Below are 18,867 nucleotides of genomic sequence, written 5' to 3'. Positions count from 1 at the left end.
AGAAGGGGAGAAGCCTTTCAATCCAATCTCTCAGGTTTCGATGAGAAAATTGAGACTCAGGGAGCATTAAACCAATTGCTCAACTGGTGAATCCTAGAGCCAGCATTTGAATCCAGGTCTTTTGACTCCTACATCAGTACTGTCTTCACTGTCCCATCCTACCATTCACTTTGTCATGGACTTTGAGGGGGAAGGAATTTTCAAGGCCATTGAGTTCAACCTCCTTATTTTACAGATTGGGAAACTGAAGCACAATGGCTTGCCCAATGTCATGAAGCTGGGAAGTGTCAGAGCCCCAAAGAAGACTTTCTGATTACAGCCCCATAGAAATGGAAGGAGGTATTATTATCACTAATTAAAAGCTCCAGGTTCCTTCTCATTAGCATCCTGATTATAGGAAAATAGAGTTTCTTTAACAAGAAAATAGGTCAGAATTAGAAGATTTAACACTTAAAAGTTAAAACAAGAAAAGGCAGATGGACACAGAACAAGGAGAGTGCTAATCAGAAAGCTCACTTCCCAGGACTGCCAGCAGAGTTTCATTCCTGCCTGAAGAATGGGGCTTGTTACTTCCTCAGGAAGTCATTCTACACTCTGTGAATGCTTCTGGGAAATGACTCACTTGGAAATACTGATCTGAGGTACAAAAGCCAAGGGGAGTCGAGTCATGGGATCCCACTTTTAGAGCCAGGAGGGAATTGAGAGGTCACCCAGTCCAGTATCTGATTTTACAGATGAGAAAATGGAATCCTTGAGAGTTAAAATGATCTTCTCAGGATCACACAGCAAGGAAGTGGCCAAGTTGAGATTCGAATCTAGGTCCTGTTGATGGACTCCTAATGAAGCTGCCTCCAGACACAATACATCTCCTGCCCCCAGATTCAATTCGCATATTTGAACAGGTGTGTCCTTGTACTCAATCCCATCATCTCCACTTAGCCCAAGAGAGGACCAAAATACCTAACTGTCCATCTCCACCACACAGGACTACAATAACTAGCCAGTCAGGAAGCAGCAAGACCAGAATGTTTGACCACTGAACCATAGAAAGGACCAATTCCCTTAACAAACCCCTCTTGTCTTTTTAATATTCATAATTTCTGTTGTGTAATCAGCATCATTATCCTGTAAATTTGCCTGTGTTGTCTTACTAAATTGCTGGTTCTTCTTGGAACCTAGCCTGCTTCTGTGGGGTGTCAATCTTCACTAAATGCCTATTCTTGGCTTAGAGCTGATCTGACTCTGAATTCTTTGAGACAGTGCCGCTACAACACACCATGGAACTGCAGTACTCTGATTCCAATCTAGATCTCTTACCACTTGCCATCTGACATGTGTCAGATTGTGGAGAGTGGAGCTGATGATTGATAAGGAGACAGTTGTGAAATGTTCACTTTCTCCCTTTCATGCTGTGGAAGGAAGGGGGATATGAGGGACGGGGCCCCACATCTCTCCCCTCAATTCACATTCCTTTGGTGGGCTGGTCCCATCACCATGCTGTACAGAAGATTGTCCAGTGGGAATCCTTAGAAAGAGCCCAACTCAAGTCTATACTGTGCACCAGAGATGGCCCCCCCATCCTCATGATGCCAGACCCATTGTTCATCCATATACAAGATCCTTTGAGGCCACTCAAAGGACTGGACCAATGGAGGTGCCACCCAAAATGCCAAATTTCCATCATGTAGTGCACCGTGGGTTACTGGAAGCAGACAAACCTGAGCAGAGACCTAGAGGAGCCCTCTGGGTCAGAGGAATGAGCCCTGAAGGAGTGTCAGAGGTTTGGGGTTGGAATCCCAGCGTGGCCACCAGCTAGCTGGGTGAGCCCAGCCAAGTCACTGCCCCACTCTGAGACTCAGCTTTTTTTGTCAATAACAAAATGTGGGTGGGGAGGGAGGGGATGCACTTGGGGATGTGTCATGTCCCTTTGAGCTCTAGAGTCAAGGCTCCTGTGACTTGGGTTGAATGGACAGGGTTGATGGTTCCTCCAACTACAAGTTCATCCCCTAGCTGAAAGAAGCAGATCACCTTCAACCTGGAGAGAGACTGACCAGAGCCAGACTGAGGGATTGATGTAACTGGAAGGACAAATCCTTCCCAGGAAGTCAGAGAAGCACTTCTTGGAAACTGGCGGTCCCTTGGCAAAATTCAGCAGAACACTGGTTACTCCAAAAGAACTTTTCTAGAAGGTTTTAAGTGCTGAACCTTCTTCTTTCTACCTTCCATTCTAAGCAGCTTAGCTAGAACTCTTTCTAAAGCATCACACGTGTTCTTGCCTACTCCGGCAGAATGTGCCAAGCACAATTTAAGCTCTGCCTGATGACTCAGGGTCATGAGGATCACAGGACTTGAAGCAGGAAGGGATCTCAGGAATAATCCCATTCAACCGCTTCAATTTTCTAGAAGGGGAAAATGAAGGCTAGAGACCTGGCCAAGGTCACATAGGAGCCTGAGACGGGATCCAGAGGCTTTGAGGAGGAGGGGAAAGATGGCTGCACTGAATCATGGCTTTGGTTCAGATCTGAAGGTCTCTGTCCTTACATCACATTGTCAGGGTGGATGCCCTCTCCCCATAAGGGCATATCCCCACCCATCTGGGCCCTTCCACCGTATGTGAGTCCAGCCCACGTTCCACCATCGATCTCCCACCCAACCATGGTGAGGGTGCTTTCTGGGGTACCTCAGCCCTTGATTTTCCACTCTTACCATGTAATCAGTCACCCTTCTTATAGAATCATGTGATTCCTAGATTTGAACTACATCAAGAATTCAAAATTCATTCAACAAGCATTCGCTTGGTGCCTGCAATGTTCAAGGCCTTTGTGGCAGAGCTGGCTCTAGAGGATTAAAAAAAAAAGAATGAAAAACTGTCCCTGCCTCATTCCTTTAAAATCATTCTTCACTGAAAACAGGTTGTGGCTTCATGGTGTCTACCACACATCTCTCTATTTTTGCCCCTTGGGCTCATGGCATCCCATAGTGAAGGTGATGTTCTAAGGCCTTGAAAAGGAAAGGATTAAAGTAGGGTCCCGATAACAGATCAAGACTGTGAATGGACACCCTTATCACCAGGACATTGACCACTGGGGATCAATTTTTTTGATTATGGCAATCCTTTTAATTACAAATAATTTCTATAACTAAATATAAAAGTACTCCATATACATACAAACATACATACAAACATATACATATGTGTATATATATATATATATATATATATATATATATATATATATATATATATATATATATATATATATATAGTGCTAAGTATAAGTATAGTGTTAAGGTTGGATGTTCACTTGTTGGGGGTGTTATAGGAGCAATTATCAGTCTGAATATGGATGAAATGACTTCCAAGGTCCCTGAGAAATGTGAGATTCTGGGATCCATCCTTCCTAAGGAGTCCTCAGGAGACCTAGTTTCCAGTACCTTCTCTTGCTCTATTTAGCGGTGTGACATGAGGCAAGTCACCTCTTGGGGGTATCATCAGTTTTCTCCTTTATAAAATAAGGAGGACCAATCAGTGGTCTATAAAGTCCTTTCCAAGAATTGAACTTTTCATAAGAAAAGCTGCATTTGGGGACTTAGTCTTTGAAAGTCAGGAAAGATCTCATACGATGTACAAATTGTGTAAATCACACATGTAGACACATAGGATCACTAGCTAGTTCTTTTTCTTGATACTAAAAATGGTATGTTGGGCTTTCAGGGGTTCATTCCAAAGGAGAAATTGCCATTCTAAAAGGCAGCTCACTGAACCTATCTCTTAGCTGGTATTTTGAGTCATGCGGACCTCCAAAAGGCAGTTAGGGCTCACCATTTTAAAATGTGGCTCAAAGACTTTATAGAAACCAACATGTTTTGATGTACTGATTGTTTTTCAATATAAGGGAATGCTAGAAATACATTCAAAATGTGATTGAGTGAAGCAGAGAGACCTGAATTAAGTAAAAAGTAATACCTTTCAGCTGCCAGTCCCACAGAGTTCTAATATGTGCATAATCAATCTTGAGGCTTTAGGAAAAATTAAATGTATTTTATTTATCTTTCAACTACTCTCCACAATCTGGAATAAGAATATCTTACAAAATTAAAAGAAATGAGTATGTCTGAGATAGTGAAGATGAATCTCTATTACAATCACAGCAAGCCTCAGCTACCCTACTCCAAGTACTAATGCCTACAATGTGCCCACGTTTTGGAAATTCAGCTGTTGCACTTTGAATAGTGGGGAATGGAATTTAAGCTTTCAGTTCTGAACCATTTGCCTTAGCAGAACAGTGATTCACCTAACATTTACTAAGTGCCAGGTACTAGGCTGAGAATAAAGAGGGTGTAGCTGGGACCTGTTGTGATTTACTAAAGGTCCTTTAATCTCAGACTGCCAGGGGCGGAAGGGATCTCAGAGACCACCTAGTTCAATCCCTACCTTAGCAAGAACTTATTACATCAAAACTGACAAGCAGGGTTAGGTTCCAGCCAGCCCCTGCCAGACCACCAGTGACAGGGGGTCTTTTAGTCAGGAAGACCTGAATTCAAATCCAGCCTCAGACACTTACTGAATGTGTGACCCTGGGCAAGTCACTTAACCTCTGCTTGCCTTAGTTTCCTCAAAAGTAAAATGGTTTTATGACAACAGCACCTACCTCTCAGGGTTGTTGTGAGGATCAAATGAGATAATATTTGTGAAGCACTTAGCCTAGGACCCAGCATATAGTAGGAGCTTAGTAAATGCTTATTCTCTTTCACCTCCATGAGCAACAAAAAAACAGCTAGCATTCATATAGCACTTTAAGATTTGTGAAGCACTTTACAAAATGTTATCTCAGTTGATCTCTATGAGTGATTTAGGAATGTCCTGGATGAGAATAGGGCTGGCATGAGAAAATGTAGCTGGGTCATAAACAAAGGGCCCTGCGGATGCCATCCCACATCCATCAAACTTCCCCAGAGTCCCAGGATCAAGCCCCATTTTACCCCTTTCACTTTATTTCCAAGTTCTTTCCAAATGAGTGAAGAGCTGGATTTGTAGCCAGTCCATCAACAAGCCTTTTTAAGCACCTATTCTGTGTGAGGCACTGTGATAAGCCCTCAAAGATACAAAGAGAGGCAAAAACACAGCGACTGCCCTTGAGGAGCTCACCTTCTCATGGAGGAGGCAACATGCAAACAGCCCTCTCCATACAAACGTCTGATAGTGGGAAGGAAGGCGAGGGTTAGAGTGACTTGTGGGGCCTCAGTTCCCCATCTGTAGAATGGGCAGGCTGGACCAGAAAACCATGGAGGTCCCCTCCAGCTCTAAATCGATGCATCTCTGGGAGAGAGCAGGACGCACCAGAGAGGAAGAGCCTGGAGCCCTGCATTCACGTCCAGGCCTCTCACCCTCCAAATGACCTTGAACAAGACCCTTCGGACACTGAACTTCAGTTTCTACACAAAATGAGGGAGGACAAGGTGATCTCTTTGCCCCTTTCCCCCTCCCCGCAGGATCTGATAAGTGAGGAACAATGGAAAAGAGGGGAACCAGGGATGAGAGGTAGGAGGAAAACCCCATAACAAAACGTGTCGCTGAGTAGCCAAGGTGGCAGATACTGTGTGAGGAGAAGGAGGACAGAAGACTGAGCCTCAGTCACTTGGCATGTGTGTTCCTGGGTGTAGCTTCCGGGCGCTGGAAGTTTGGGTTAGCACATACATAACCCGACAAATCCAAGTTCTCTCTGAAGCAAAGGCCCACCTTGGGATGTGTGACTGTCAGTCACAGAACACCCTCACCCCAGACCTGGCAGCCTGGGAATTGAGGGTTACCCAAAGGACAATGGAGAGGACCATGGTGGGCATGAGCAGGGTACAGCAGAAACAGCCTAAAGGATGCCAGTAGAGAGGTGTGTGCCTGAGAAAAATGACAGTTACAGTATAGCACCCTGGCTCAGGAAGACCCAGGTTCAAATCTCACTTTGGACACTGGCTGCATGACCTTGGGAAAAGATCTTCCCCTCTGCTTCCCCACTGGCAAAATGGGAAATAATCATAGCACCTACCTCAGAGGGCCAACGAGGGGATTAAATGATATTGGACAGGTAGGATCTTGTCAGTCTCATGCCCCCCATCAACAGGAGCTAGTCACAGCATGATCATTTCTGATTCTAGGCCCTCACACTGCTGAGGAGAAAGCCTCCTGACTCCCCACTCATCAAAAACAACAAGATGATGAAATGTTACAGGAAATGGTCGTTCTAGCAAGATGAATCAAACCACAGAAACCATCCAAGTCTATGTGTTTGGCCCATCCCACCCAGAAGCCCGTCCCTCCTTTCTTTGGTCCTTCATGTGAGCTGGAGGGATTGATGCTCTGTGCCATCTGAATGACAGCCCTCACAATGGAGGAGGAGGGAGAGATAGAGATAGAGGGAGGAAGGGAAGGAAGGAGGGAGGGAAGGAGAGAGAGAGCGGAGACAGAAGCAGACAGAGATGAAGGGGAGAGAAGAAAAAGGGAGGTAGGAGGAGAGATAGAGATGAGAGGAAGAAAGGTGGGGGAAAGAGAAAAGAGATAGAGAGGGAGAGAGAGAAAGAAAGAGAGGTGGGGGAGAGACAGAGATGGGAGGCAGGATGGAGGAGAGATGGGGGAAGAGGAGAGATAGAGAGATGGGGAAGGGGAGAGAAAAAGGGAGGAGGGGAGAGGGAGAGGGAAAGGGAGAGGGAGGGAGGGAGAAGGAGAGGGAGAGGGAGAGGGAGGGAGGGAGAGAGAGAGAAGAGAGAGAGAGAGAGAGAGAGAGAGAGAGAGAGAGAGAGAGAGAGAGAGAGAGAGAGAGAGAGAGAGAGAGAGAGAGAGATGGAGAGAGAGAAAAGGAAAGGAAAAAGAGAGACAGATAGTTGGAGACCCAAGAGAAAGTGGGTGCTGGTTCTCTCCAGACCCTCGTGGTGACAGAACAAACAGGAAGTTCCCCCGCCTCACTCTGCCTAGTCTTAAGAAAGGTTAATGAAAAATGACTAATGGCAGATTTCCTGTTTCAGAATTAGTGGAGATGGTCCAATCAAACAACGAGGAGGGCCTGGTGTCTAGCACATTAACCAGCAGGGCTAATGGAAAGCGCGTGCGACTGACTCCCTGTGGGCTGGCTGGGAGGCAGTGTGTGTGAGGTAGGGGCCCTCCGGGGGTCTAAGCTTACAAAGGACATGGTTTCTTCACTTTCACTGGGAAGGCCCAAGGCAGGGCCTGGGGAACTTAGCTGAAGAAGAGAAGGCAGGAAGGGGCTGCTGACTGGCTCGAAACCTTTCAGGGGCTGCGGTGAGGAGGGACCCAACTTGATCTTCAAGGGTCAAATGAGATGAGCTTTGATGTTTCTTCTAGTTCCAAATCTCTGACCCTATGTTCAAACTCAAACCCATTTATCCCTCTGCTCTCTTCTCTCTCCGTCTTCTCCCAAACCAATCAAATCGATTCAGCAAAAGTTTTAGGTGCCTACCACATTGCAGGCACATTGGCAGGTGCTCAGGGTCCAAAGACAAAAAAATCAAACCATCCCTGCCTTGAAAGGTCATGCTTTTCACTGGAGGTTTTCCTTGCCCACACTCTCTCACTTCAATGAGAGGCAGCTCCCAGCAGTCACTCTCCCTATCATCTCTTCCTTCCTACCCATATCAGTGAGCAATGCTTGTCACACACCATCCATCCTCTTAGCAGTCTGATCAGGGATGCAGGGAGTTGCAGTGTGAGGGGGCTCATGAGGCCCTATATTCCCTCCCTGTCTAGGGACAGTAGGCACAGATGAGAATAGTGCTCCAGAGGAGTCCCAGCTTTGGATGTTGCTCTGCTCAAGGTCACCCCCCCTGCCTCAGGATTGAGAGGGTTGCTACTCTGACCTGTCCCAGAACAGAAACCTCCTCTACTACTTCCATTTATTCAAAATACATTATTAAGCACCTACTATGCACAAAGTGAGGCATGCTTGGTGCTGGAGATACAAAAACCAAAACAAAGCCATCTTTGTCCTCAACATGCTTACATCCTACTGGGGTTTTAAAATATGGACACAGAAAAATAAAAAATGCAAATAAAGTGCTTTCAGGAGGGAGAAAATAATGATGCCTGAGAAGATCCAGAAAGGCTCTACCTACCATAAGGCTCCTGGGCCGTGTTTGAAGACAGCTGGGATTCCAAGAGCCAGAGGAAAAGAAGGTGTGCATCTGGTATGGGGTACAGCCTGGGCACAAGCCCAGAGATGGAATGTGGCATTCAGGTGGTGAAGAAAAATGTTAATACCGATATTGATACAATACTGCATACTGCATTTTAGGCTCAAGTCTGGCAGACTTTATTTAACATTAATCAAACATCCAAGTATTTCTAGGAGAGAGAGAGAGAGAAGAGAGAGAGAGAGAGAGAGAGAGAGAGAGAGAGAGAGAGAGAGAGAGAGAGAGAGAGAGAGAGAGAGGCTCAAACTGGCATAGAGCCCAATTCCCTAAAACATGCCTCTTTCAGGTAACATCTATAGGGACTCTGAAGAAGAAGAAAAAAAATCACAAAATGTAAAAAATAGTTTGGGTTAACATTCCAGAGTAATTAAATAACCAGGATACCATTTCATCCCCATTTGGTTCCTCCTTCAGAGGGATCAATGGAAGAGCAGTACAAAGGCAGGAAGTTACCTCCATTTCAATGGAAGAGGAGCACTTTTTTGAGTGGCCCAGGTTCTAATTGCTTCAGGGTTTGGTTTTTACTCTTAATCCATGTCCCTAAGGAAGACCTTCTGGTCCTCCACCTACCACAGACCCTGCTTGGGGGTTTTTCCAAGGATTTTGGAGCAAAGAAATATCTTTCTAATTCTAGAGAACCTAAAAACCAGAGGTTTTTGAAAGTTTCCACACATAGAACAGGAAGTAGGCCAGTATAATGAGAAGGGAGATCACATGTGGACATTCAGGCTAAAGACTTCAGGGCAGAGCTTTCCTTCACTCTGCAACAGCCCAGGCACTTCATGCCAACCTCTCAGGGCTTTTCACCATCTTGGCACTGTCAGGGCTGAATTCTTCTGGAGGACACCAGGTTATCAATGCCTTTCCCAAAAGTTGGCATCCAGAATTCAATACAACATGTCAGATGTGTTCTGATCAGGCCAGAGGCCATCAGCATGGTCACCTCCCTTGTTCTAAAATACTCTGAAACATCAGGAGCAGCCAGTTTGTGTGAGCTCTCCTGGGAGAGCTTCTGAGAACCCTTGACTACCTCCTTGCCACAACAACTCACCAGAGGACAACCTAACTCCGTATTTTCCTATGCTTCAATGCTCAGCTATTTTGCAGACCAACTCTGTGAAACCACACCTTCTCCATCCTGGGATTTGTAAGTTGATTTTTTTTGGACCCCAGTATAAAACTCATTTATCTCTATTAAATTTCATCATCCTAGATTCTGAGTATTATTGTGACTTGTCTTTTTGGATACTGACTCTATTACCCAAGATATCACCCATCCCCTAACTGCCTTTTCAACACCTGCAAACTCAACAAGCCTGCCATGTTTATGCCTTTGATGACTGGGGAGTTAAGCAGAGACCCCTGCAGCACTCCCCTGGAGACCTCTTTGCAAGCTGACAGTAAACCCTTAGTTAAATTCCCCTTGGTTACAGTTATCCAACCAGTTCCAAAGCCACCTACATGGACAGCATGCCCCACCATCTTGCCATGAGAAGAGCATGAGAGATCTGGTCAAATGCTTGGCTAAAATCTCAGATCTGAAGAGGATCTCTTCTTGGCAATACTGGAGGATCATGGGTATGGCACATGTGTTTGGCACACTGGTTTAGTTGGCTGAATCATTTGTGCCTTTTCCTTTTTATTCTTTGTTTTAAGAGATGACTCCCCCGGGAAGGGAGCAGAAAGGGTGTATTTAGAAATAAAGGGAATAGAGAAACAAAGGATAAATTTAAAAATTTAGTTAGAAAAAAATCTGAGCAAGGAGGTAATGGAAGCAGGGATCTTGGGGAGCTCAAATGCTCCATGTCGATGCCAGCAATGGCAGAGGGGAAAGGAAGGAATATGCCCATGGCCTCTGTTTCCAAGCAAGCAATGCCCTACTTTTCAAAGGAATGGGCTGAGTGTGAATTTCTCACTTTTCTACAGCCTTTTTAATTTGACAAATTCCTCTTCTTTGAAGAATCTTGGGGAAGCAGCTTACATCAGGAAGTGTGCTGGATTTGAAGGGAGAGGACTTGAGTTCCAATCTACCCCTCACTAGAACAGCAGCCCTGGGTAAGCTGCTGGCCTTCTCTGGGCCTCGGCTTTCTAACCTGATGGGGTCAGACCCCAAGGTCTCTGAGGTCCTTGCCAATGGCAAGCCCAGGATTCTCCAACTATGTCTAAAAGTATTATATTCCCCTATAAAGAAACTGAGGCTTTAGAGGTCATATAACTAGGAAGCTTCAGAGTCGGGATTTGAACCTGCGTCTCTCCGGATTCCCAGGTCATCTTCTTTCCATGTATTATCAGAGTCTTGTGACAGTTGGGGGGGGGCTCACAGAAGCCTGGGGGGGCGAGGATGCTTCTGCCCAGCACAAGGGGCTCCTCAAGAAACACAGAGGTTACTAGGGAAGCACAAGACTCACCCTGAACCCATGACTCTAAGCAACCTGTACCAATGGGCCAAAGTGATGCTCAGTTGGTTATTTTTAACTTTAGAAATAATTATGCAGAGAATGTTAATGGCAATCTGCATCTTGGCCTATAGGCTCTCAGATAAGAGGCTGGACCAAGGTGGGTGGGGTGGAGCTGAGGATGGAGCCTGTTCCAGGCTCATCTTGCTGCCCTCCCCAAGGAGAATTCCTTTGGACAAAGAAAGCTGTGCATTCCGGTGGAGAGGGCCAACTCTGGTGTTAGGTGACCCATGCCTTGGTGAGCGCACCATCACCTTGGGCAAGTCACCTAAATTCCCTGGACCTTAGTTTCCTCATCTGTAAAGCGAGGCCTTTCTCTCTCCTCCTGTGGACTTCCTTACAGTATCCTGGGAAGGAGAGAGCCAGGCCAGCACCTAGCCCAAGGGCCAAAGTCACACTCCCTTCCCTGTGGCAGGTCTAGAGATGCACCAGAATCTCCATTCCTAATCCCTGGGATTGCACAGTCAGTCAATCAGGCATCTATGACGTTCCAGGCACTGTATGGCAATGCCTATGGCAAAGGCATCTGGGGCAGATCTCAGAAGGCTTAGTTTAGTGTTGGTCCTGACATCTACTAGAAGGAAGGAGCACTGATTTTGGAGGCAGAGGCTCTGGGGCTGAATTCCAATTCTGCCACTGAACCCCTCTCCCAACCCCCACCCCCACCCCCGATTCACCTCTGGCCAGCAGTTGGCTCAGTGTAAGGCATTTGGACTGGGAGACCTCTAAGGTGTGTTCTAGCTCCAGACCTTCAGGTCTTTCATTGTGGCTGTGTGACCTTAGGTAGGTCACCCCTTCTCTCTGAACCTCAGTGACCTTGTCTGTTAAATGATCTGCTGGGCAAAGGTATGTGACTTAGATTTCCCCATTCAATCTGGGACGTGTCTGGAAAAGAATCTGTCTGAAGTCATTGCTTTAATGCCCCAGCTTGTGAGGATAAAGGAGGGAGAGGAGGGGATGCCAAGAAAAATAAGACCCAAAACCTGAAAACAAGATTTCCTTGAATGGGCACCATCATCCTGAGGATAAAGGCCTGCGCCAGGAGGTAGGAGACCTGGATTCTCAGCCCCTTCACCATCTCTGGGCTTTGGGTTTCTCACTTGCTAAATGATGGCTATGATGGCTAAGGTCAATGCCAACTCCAAGATTCTATGATGCCACGGTCCCAGGGTGTAACTGTGGGAGCTAAATTTAGCATCCTGGCTGGGAACATTCAATTGGTAAGTGACTCCAAGGACCAAGAAAAGATAAGAAAGGATGGAGAAAGAAAAGGAGAGGAGAGAAGAAAAGAGGGAAGGAGGAGAGAACAGGACCATGAGAGTGAAGGAAAAAGCAGATAGGGAGGAGGAGGGAGGGGAGGAGAAGAGAAAGATGGAAAAAGGAAATGGAGTATGAGAGCAAGAGAGAAGCAGATATACTTGAGCACAAGAAATAGAAATTCAAGAAAAAGAGACAAGTAAAGGAGGCAGAAAGGTTGTATTTAAAAAAAACAAAAAACTTCCCACAAAACTTTGTGAAGAAACGCACAGCAAAACTCCTGGCCATCTATTTGCTCTTCTGGGAACTCTCCTCCCATAATAGGAAGGCCCTGGACCCAGGACTATGACCAGTGTGACCAGGAACAATCAGTGATGGGTTAGATCTAGAAAAAAACCCTCCTGCCCTGACATCATTCAGTTCCACTGTCAGTGACAGGCTTTGGCAATCAGAATGCTCACTTTTCAAAACAACAGTTTTGTTGACTACATAAGCTCATTCTCCACATTGCCTTCTTTCTCTGGAACTTGCAACATTTCCCCAGAATGTTGGATTGTGTGACCTTAGGCAAGTCACAAGCCTCTATGGAATTCTGTTTGCCCATTTGTAAAGTTTGGACTTCAGTACTTCCAGCTCTTAACTATGATGACCCTAGGAGGTCAGGCAGTCTCACCCCGTTATTCTGTACTAATAAAATATTAATAGCATAGAGTTGGGTTTTTAATCCCCTAGGGTTGAGGAATTTGAATGTAAGGCAACAACAGTCAGGGTAATTTCTGTGCCTCTAGAAACTCCCAGAGTGAAAACTCTTTCAGCGCTTCTGAGTAGACCAACCCTGATGGCGCCCATTTATTGTGTAAATTATTTATCATGAGCAGGAGGAGCCTTGGAGAATGGCTCAGAAACAGCTTGGACAGCTGAGCCCAGGGATTTCTTCTTCCCTCTTTCATCACTCCCCCACCAAACATTCTCTCTCTCTCTCTCTCTCTCTGTCTCTCTGTCTCTCTGTCTCTGTCTCTCTGTCTCTCTCTGTCTCTCTCTCTCTGTCTCTCTCTCTCTGTCTCTCTCTGTCTCTGTCTCTCTGTCTCTGTCTGTCTCTCTGTCTCTGTCTGTCTCTCTGTCTCTGTCTCTCTCTCTCTGTCTCTGTCTGTCTCTCTGTCTCTGTCTGTCTCTCTGTCTCTGTCTGTCTCTCTGTCTCTGTCTCTGTCTCTCTCTCTCTGTCTGTCTCTCTGTCTCTCTCTCTCTGTCTCTCTCTGTCTCTGTCTCTCTGTCTCTGTCTGTCTCTCTGTCTCTGTCTCTGTCTCTCTCTCTCTCTCTCTCACACACACACACACACACACACACACACACACACACACACACACACTCGATCTCTCACACACATACACAGAGGAAGTTTCACCACAAACAGCTGCTGGTTTACTACTCCTAGCTCACTGTCAATTCCGCCCTACTTCCCCAAGGGCCAAAGCTCGCTCCCTTCCATCCCCAGGTGGGGCAGATCACGGCTGTGCGAGGCCTTGGGAGTCCGAGGGCCTGGCTTCCACGTTCCTCACTCCGTGCGTGGATGACCTTGAGCAAGTCCCTTTCCCTTCCTCTGACTGCCTGGCCCTCCTCCCCTGTCCCATAAGTGAGTGGAGGTGGTGGGCCGGGGAAGTCCCCTAGGTTGCTCCTGCGTGCTGAGGATATGGGGCTCGGGAGGGGCGTCCTCCCCGGGCACCTGGGCACCTCACAGTTACAGAGAGGGAGTGAGCGAGCTGTCAGCATTGCGCACACTTCCGCCACCCCCTCCCCTTCCCCCCAAGTCCGGGACAGGAGACCCCGGCAGGTGCGCACGGCGGCACCAGCCCCCGCGGGCACAAAGGCATCCAGACGCAGCCACGCAGAGACACGGAGGGCCAAGCGACCCCTTCCCCCCAAGGACAAAGACACATGTGCCCAAGTGCAGACAAGCGCCCCCCAGACACACGTACACACGCACACACAATCACGCGCAAGCGCGGGCACGCACACACGTCTGCTCACCGGCAGCCTGGGATGCGCAGGATCCCTCGTCTGGGTCAGTGAGCCAGTGTCCCGCCGCCCGGCCGGGCATCTGACAAGCCGAGGGCAAGCAGAGCCCAGGAAGAGCCGGGCCGCCTGGCGCTGCCCGCAGCCAGCCGCAGGGTCCCCAGGGGCTGCTGCTCCCTCCTCCCTGGCTCTCCCCGATCGCAGCCCCCTCCTGCTCCTCCCGAGGCTGCTGTGGCTCCCGTATCCCTCCCAGGCACTCCCGGGCAGCCGCTGGCCAGGCTACCTGCTGCAGAACGCGGCCAGAAGCGTCCTCCCGGCCAGGATCTCGGGACTCAATGGCCCCCGGCCCGGCCCCGCCCCGGAGCCGCCTCGGCCCGCCCCCGCCCCGCCTCTCTTCTTCCTCCTCCTCCCGCCGCTGCCACCGCAGCATCCAGAGGCCGCGGACAGGTAAAGGGAGTCCTGTTCCCAAGAGCACAGGGGTCAGGGTCCGCGGCGTCCGCCGGGGTGGAGGAGCTGAGAAAGATCCCCTCTACGAAACGATGCCTCACCTGAGATGGGCTCCGAGGTGAGCTCCGAGAGCCAGGTGAGAGCCAGGTGAGCGCCAGGGCTGCTCCCAAGCATTAAAGCTCGGTGCTGGCAGAAAACAGGAAGCGATCTCGCTGGCTGTCAGAGGATGCGAGCTCGTTTGTGGCCGGGGCTGGAGAGCTGGCTTCCCAGCCACAGAGACCTGCCCTGTTCCTGGCCCTGCTTCCGACGCTTACTGACCGTGTGACCCTAGGCTAGTGACTTAATGTCTCGGGGCTCCTGGCAACTCTCCAAGACTGCCCACCGCAGAGAGAAGAGCGCTAGCGGGCATAGGGGGAGAGATCTGCCAGCTTCCTGCGTTTGTGAACTCAGGGCCAGTCCCTGTTCCCTGCCCAGTCTTGGCCCCAGCGTGCAAGAGATCAACTAGTGCTTAATACACGCTCCTTAGTTAATTCCCACTCCCTATTCACCGCCCCCCCCCCCCCCCAATTTAAAAGAAGAAAACAAAACCACAACCCAGGTAACACGTAAAACAACCAAGGAAACACAAAATCCCACCCTGTCCATTCTGCATCTGGGCTCCTTCCCCTCTCAGCAGCTGCAGAGCAGGTTCCTTCCTGAGGCCTTGGGGATGCTCCAGTGGTCACTGCCACGAGAAGAGACCTTAAGCAGTTCACAGTTTATTTTTGCACCATGTTTGTCCTTGTATACTTAATTGTTCTCCTGGTTCCCCTCTTTTCACTTTGCATGGGTTCATACAAGTCTTGCAGTGCTTCTCTGAAACCATCCCTTTTCTCATTCCCCTCCCAATTTATTAATTTATTTGTTTTCAGTTTTCAACATTCACCTCCATCAGTTTTAAATTTTCTCCCCTTCCCTTCCCCCTCCCTCCCCAAGTCTACATGCAATCTTGTATGGGCTCTATACATGCATGCCCATTAAACACATTTTCACCTTAGTCCTGTTGCATATAGCAAAATAGTATCCCATTATATTCTTAGAACATAATTTGTCCACCCATTTCCCAAGTGATGGACACCTCTCTTAGTTGGCAATCTTTTGGCGCCACAAAAAGAGCTCCTAAAATATTTTTGTTCTTATGGGTTCTTTTCCTCTTTCTTTTATCTTTTGGGGGGGACATCAATAATAATAATATTTTTATATTACTATGGTCACTTCATCTCATTTGAATCTCACAAAAACTTGAGAAGTAGGATATCTCCATTTTTCAGATGGGGGAACTGAGGCTTAGAGGAGTTAAGGGGGTTGCCCAGGGTCACAAAGCTAGTTGGTGTTGGAGGCTGGATTTAAATTCATCTTCCTGACTCCAGGCCCAGGCCCAGGGCTCTAAGCACTGAGCCAAGTAGTGGTAGTGGTAGTGGTAGTGGTAGTGGTAGGAGTAGGAGTAGGAGTAGGAGTAGTAGTAGTAGCAAATTGGAGGCCAATTATATAGTACTGTTTATACAGTACCCTTATATCATACTTTAAGATTCGTAAAGAGCTGCACAACTCATTTAATCCTCACTGCAGCCCTGGGAAGGAGGTGCTATTCACATTTTACAGATGAAGAAATTGTTGAGAAAAGCTAGAAGACCTATCCAGAGTCACACAGCCAGTAAGTATCTGAGGTCAAATTTGAACTCAGGTCTTTCTTCCTGATTGAAGTCCATTTATCTATGTGCAGCTAGCTGCCTCGCAGAGGTGACAGGAAAAGTGAATGAGAATGAATAGACAAAGAATCCTTCCATAGACTTAGAGGGATTAAGGGGAAAGATTTGTTTACTTTTTAATTCATTGCAAGTAATATAAATTAATTAATATAATATAATAATATAATATATAATATAATAAACACATAATACAATAAATTAATATAAATCTTTAAAGGAAGATTTATTTATTTTCAGTTTTCAACATTCACTGCTATAAGTTTAACATTTTTTCTGCCTCTCCGATCTCCCCCTCTGCAAGATAGCATGCAAGGCTGTACCTATGCATTCTTATTAAACATATTTTCAAATTAGTCATGTTGTATAGAAGAATTAGAAGGAATGGGAGGAACCATGAGAAAGAAAAAAGGCAAGACAAAAAAGAGAGCAAATAGTATGCCTTGATCTGTATTCAGACTCTGTATTTCTTTCCGTGGATGTAGATAAATGTAAATCTTTACTAAGGATGGTGGATTACTTGTATTGATGTCCAATACTAAATTTTGAATGAATCATTTAAAAAGATAAATCAAGTTTCATTTATCAGAAATTCTAAGGGGCAGTTAGGTGGTGCAGTGAACAGAGCAGTGGCCCTCGAGTCAGGAGACCCTGAGTTCAAATCTGGCCTCAGACATTTGAAACTAACAGTGTGACTTTGGGCAAGTCACTCAGCCCCAATTAAGTGACTTTCTCCCTTCCAGAAAAAAATCTAGACACCAGAGAAGCAAAGATAAGAACAAAATGGATCCTGCCTACAACGTTCTTTGGAAGAGGAAAAAGATGTGTGAGTAAATGTGAGTATGAACTATCCACAAAATAAATCCCAAGTAATTTTGGGATTGGAGCTAGCAGCAGGGGGAATCAGAAAAGGCTGCATGTAGGAGGCAGCGTCTAAGCACTGAAGAAAGATAGGGATGGATTCTAAGAGGCAGAGGTGAGTATATGCATTCTGAACCTGGACATTGACCAGGGAAGGGGGGTAGTCTATGTAAAGTTACTGAGATAGGAGGTGGAATGTTCTAAATGAAGATAATTGTAGCTCAGGCCTCAAAATCTACTGCCAAGGCTGAAGGGCAAAGAAATTCTACAAAAAATTCAAAAAGGCCATCCAGAATAAATTGGAATTGGAAGGTTTTGGACAAGGCAGCACCTCCTGTCTCCCAGAAAAAAAAGAAACTGATGACATCTTAAGAAATAGGAAACAAGTTCATGAATTGGAGATCAGTAGTTGTGAGCTCTTAGACCACTGATTCGTTAGAGAAAAAAATAATCAAAATCAACATTGCAGTAGAAAAAGAATAAAGCTAAGATTTGGCATAATCTTGAAGAAGAAGGTAGCAGAGTATGGAGGAAATAGTGGATTTGAGTCAGAAGTCTGGGTTTTCATCTTAGCTTTGCCATTTTACTATCCATATGACACTGAGTAAGTCACTAAGTAACTTTACACCTCAGTTTCCTCATTTGTAAAATAAAGGACCTGGCCCAGATGGCCTCTAAGTTCTCCTCTGGCTCTAAGTAGGAGCCTATAAAATAGCTCAGTCCCGACCCAAATGAGATTTTGATCCTAAACATGGGAAATGGATAAAGCAACAGATAATAATAGAGACCACCACCAAACTAAGTAAGTTTAATTATTGTAGAGTAACTACAAGAACAAGGAGGCCAAAAGAACCTAGAAACCACAACAATTTATCCCCTTGCCAAGTGGAGAGATACAGCAGCAAAGGGCCACACCAATTTAGAGTATAAATTGATTTGCAAAATCTTACAGAGGAACAATTGGAAAATTAGGAAAAATCTTGACTCACAAGACAGCGAGGGAGAGGAGTGAGTGAAAAGTGACATTACAGAAAGATTGGCTTGGAGCTCAGTTAATGGAGCCAGGTCATCTTGTGGGATGAAGCTGGAAGAAAGAGACAAAAAAGGACAAGATCCATCTATGTTTCTATAATAAATGATTTTCTCCATCAGTGATAGTGAAGTCACTGCACTTGTACCATGTCACAAAATGGTGAGAGGGCCTGAGTGGATGATTGAGTAGTGGAGAAGATAGAGGGAAGGTGGGCATGATGTCCAGGACCAGCCAGTGGATAGAGTGGCTAAAGTAGGCCAGTTTGCTCATGCTCAGCCACCAGCCAGCTGGACTGGGCTGCAGTGAAGGAGATAGCAAATCAGAGAAGACTGATAAATCATCATAAGACCTGATAAACACCAGCAAACTCCAAAGGATTCCACAAGAAAGGGAGATTGCCCTGCTTGGAATTACGAGTAGAGGGTGGAAGCTACAAGCAAGCTGCCTTATGTTGGATGTCAGGGAAAACCTCCTAATAAGGATAAATGGGCTGCTCTGGGAGGAAGTGGGGTCTTCCTCGATGGAAGTCTGCCAGAAGAATCAGATAGCCACTCACTAATAATGCTTACTTGTTCAGGTGGAGACTGGCCACAGTTTCTTGGAGTCCTAGCCACTGAGCCAGTGATATAAGCATCCAGTCTAGTTGACCTTGCCTTCAGGCCTCTGTTTCCCCCTCCAGAGCTATGGGCTTCTCTCCTCTTAAACCCCCGGGCCTGAAAGTGTCAGGAAGACCCAGAATTGAGGGGGCTTCCAAATAACACAGATGGTATCTGGCTGTTGCCAGGGGCTTCTGGGATGTCTTTGGAGTCAGGAAGACCTGCCTATGGCACACACCAGCTCTGTGACCCTGGGTACGTCA

The 18,867-nt window shown here is 46.7% G+C and overlaps 1 protein-coding gene across 1 annotated transcript in view; it reads right to left on the bottom strand.

Annotated features, from left to right (window-relative positions):
* Window positions 1-14,229, bottom strand: part of STAMBPL1 (STAM binding protein like 1) — a 39,773-nt gene extending 25,544 nt beyond the window's left edge. The window contains exon 1 of the mRNA XM_072628979.1: window positions 13,938-14,229. The gene's annotated coding sequence lies outside the window, so the exon portion shown is untranslated. The remainder of the gene's footprint in view (window positions 1-13,937) is intronic.
* Between the last annotated feature and the right edge of the window lie 4,638 nt (window positions 14,230-18,867).

Source organism: Notamacropus eugenii, chromosome 1, assembly GCF_028372415.1.
Source record: "Notamacropus eugenii isolate mMacEug1 chromosome 1, mMacEug1.pri_v2, whole genome shotgun sequence".
Taxonomy (NCBI): domain Eukaryota; kingdom Metazoa; phylum Chordata; class Mammalia; order Diprotodontia; family Macropodidae; genus Notamacropus; species Notamacropus eugenii.
This window is presented reverse-complemented; position numbering and strand designations above follow the sequence as displayed.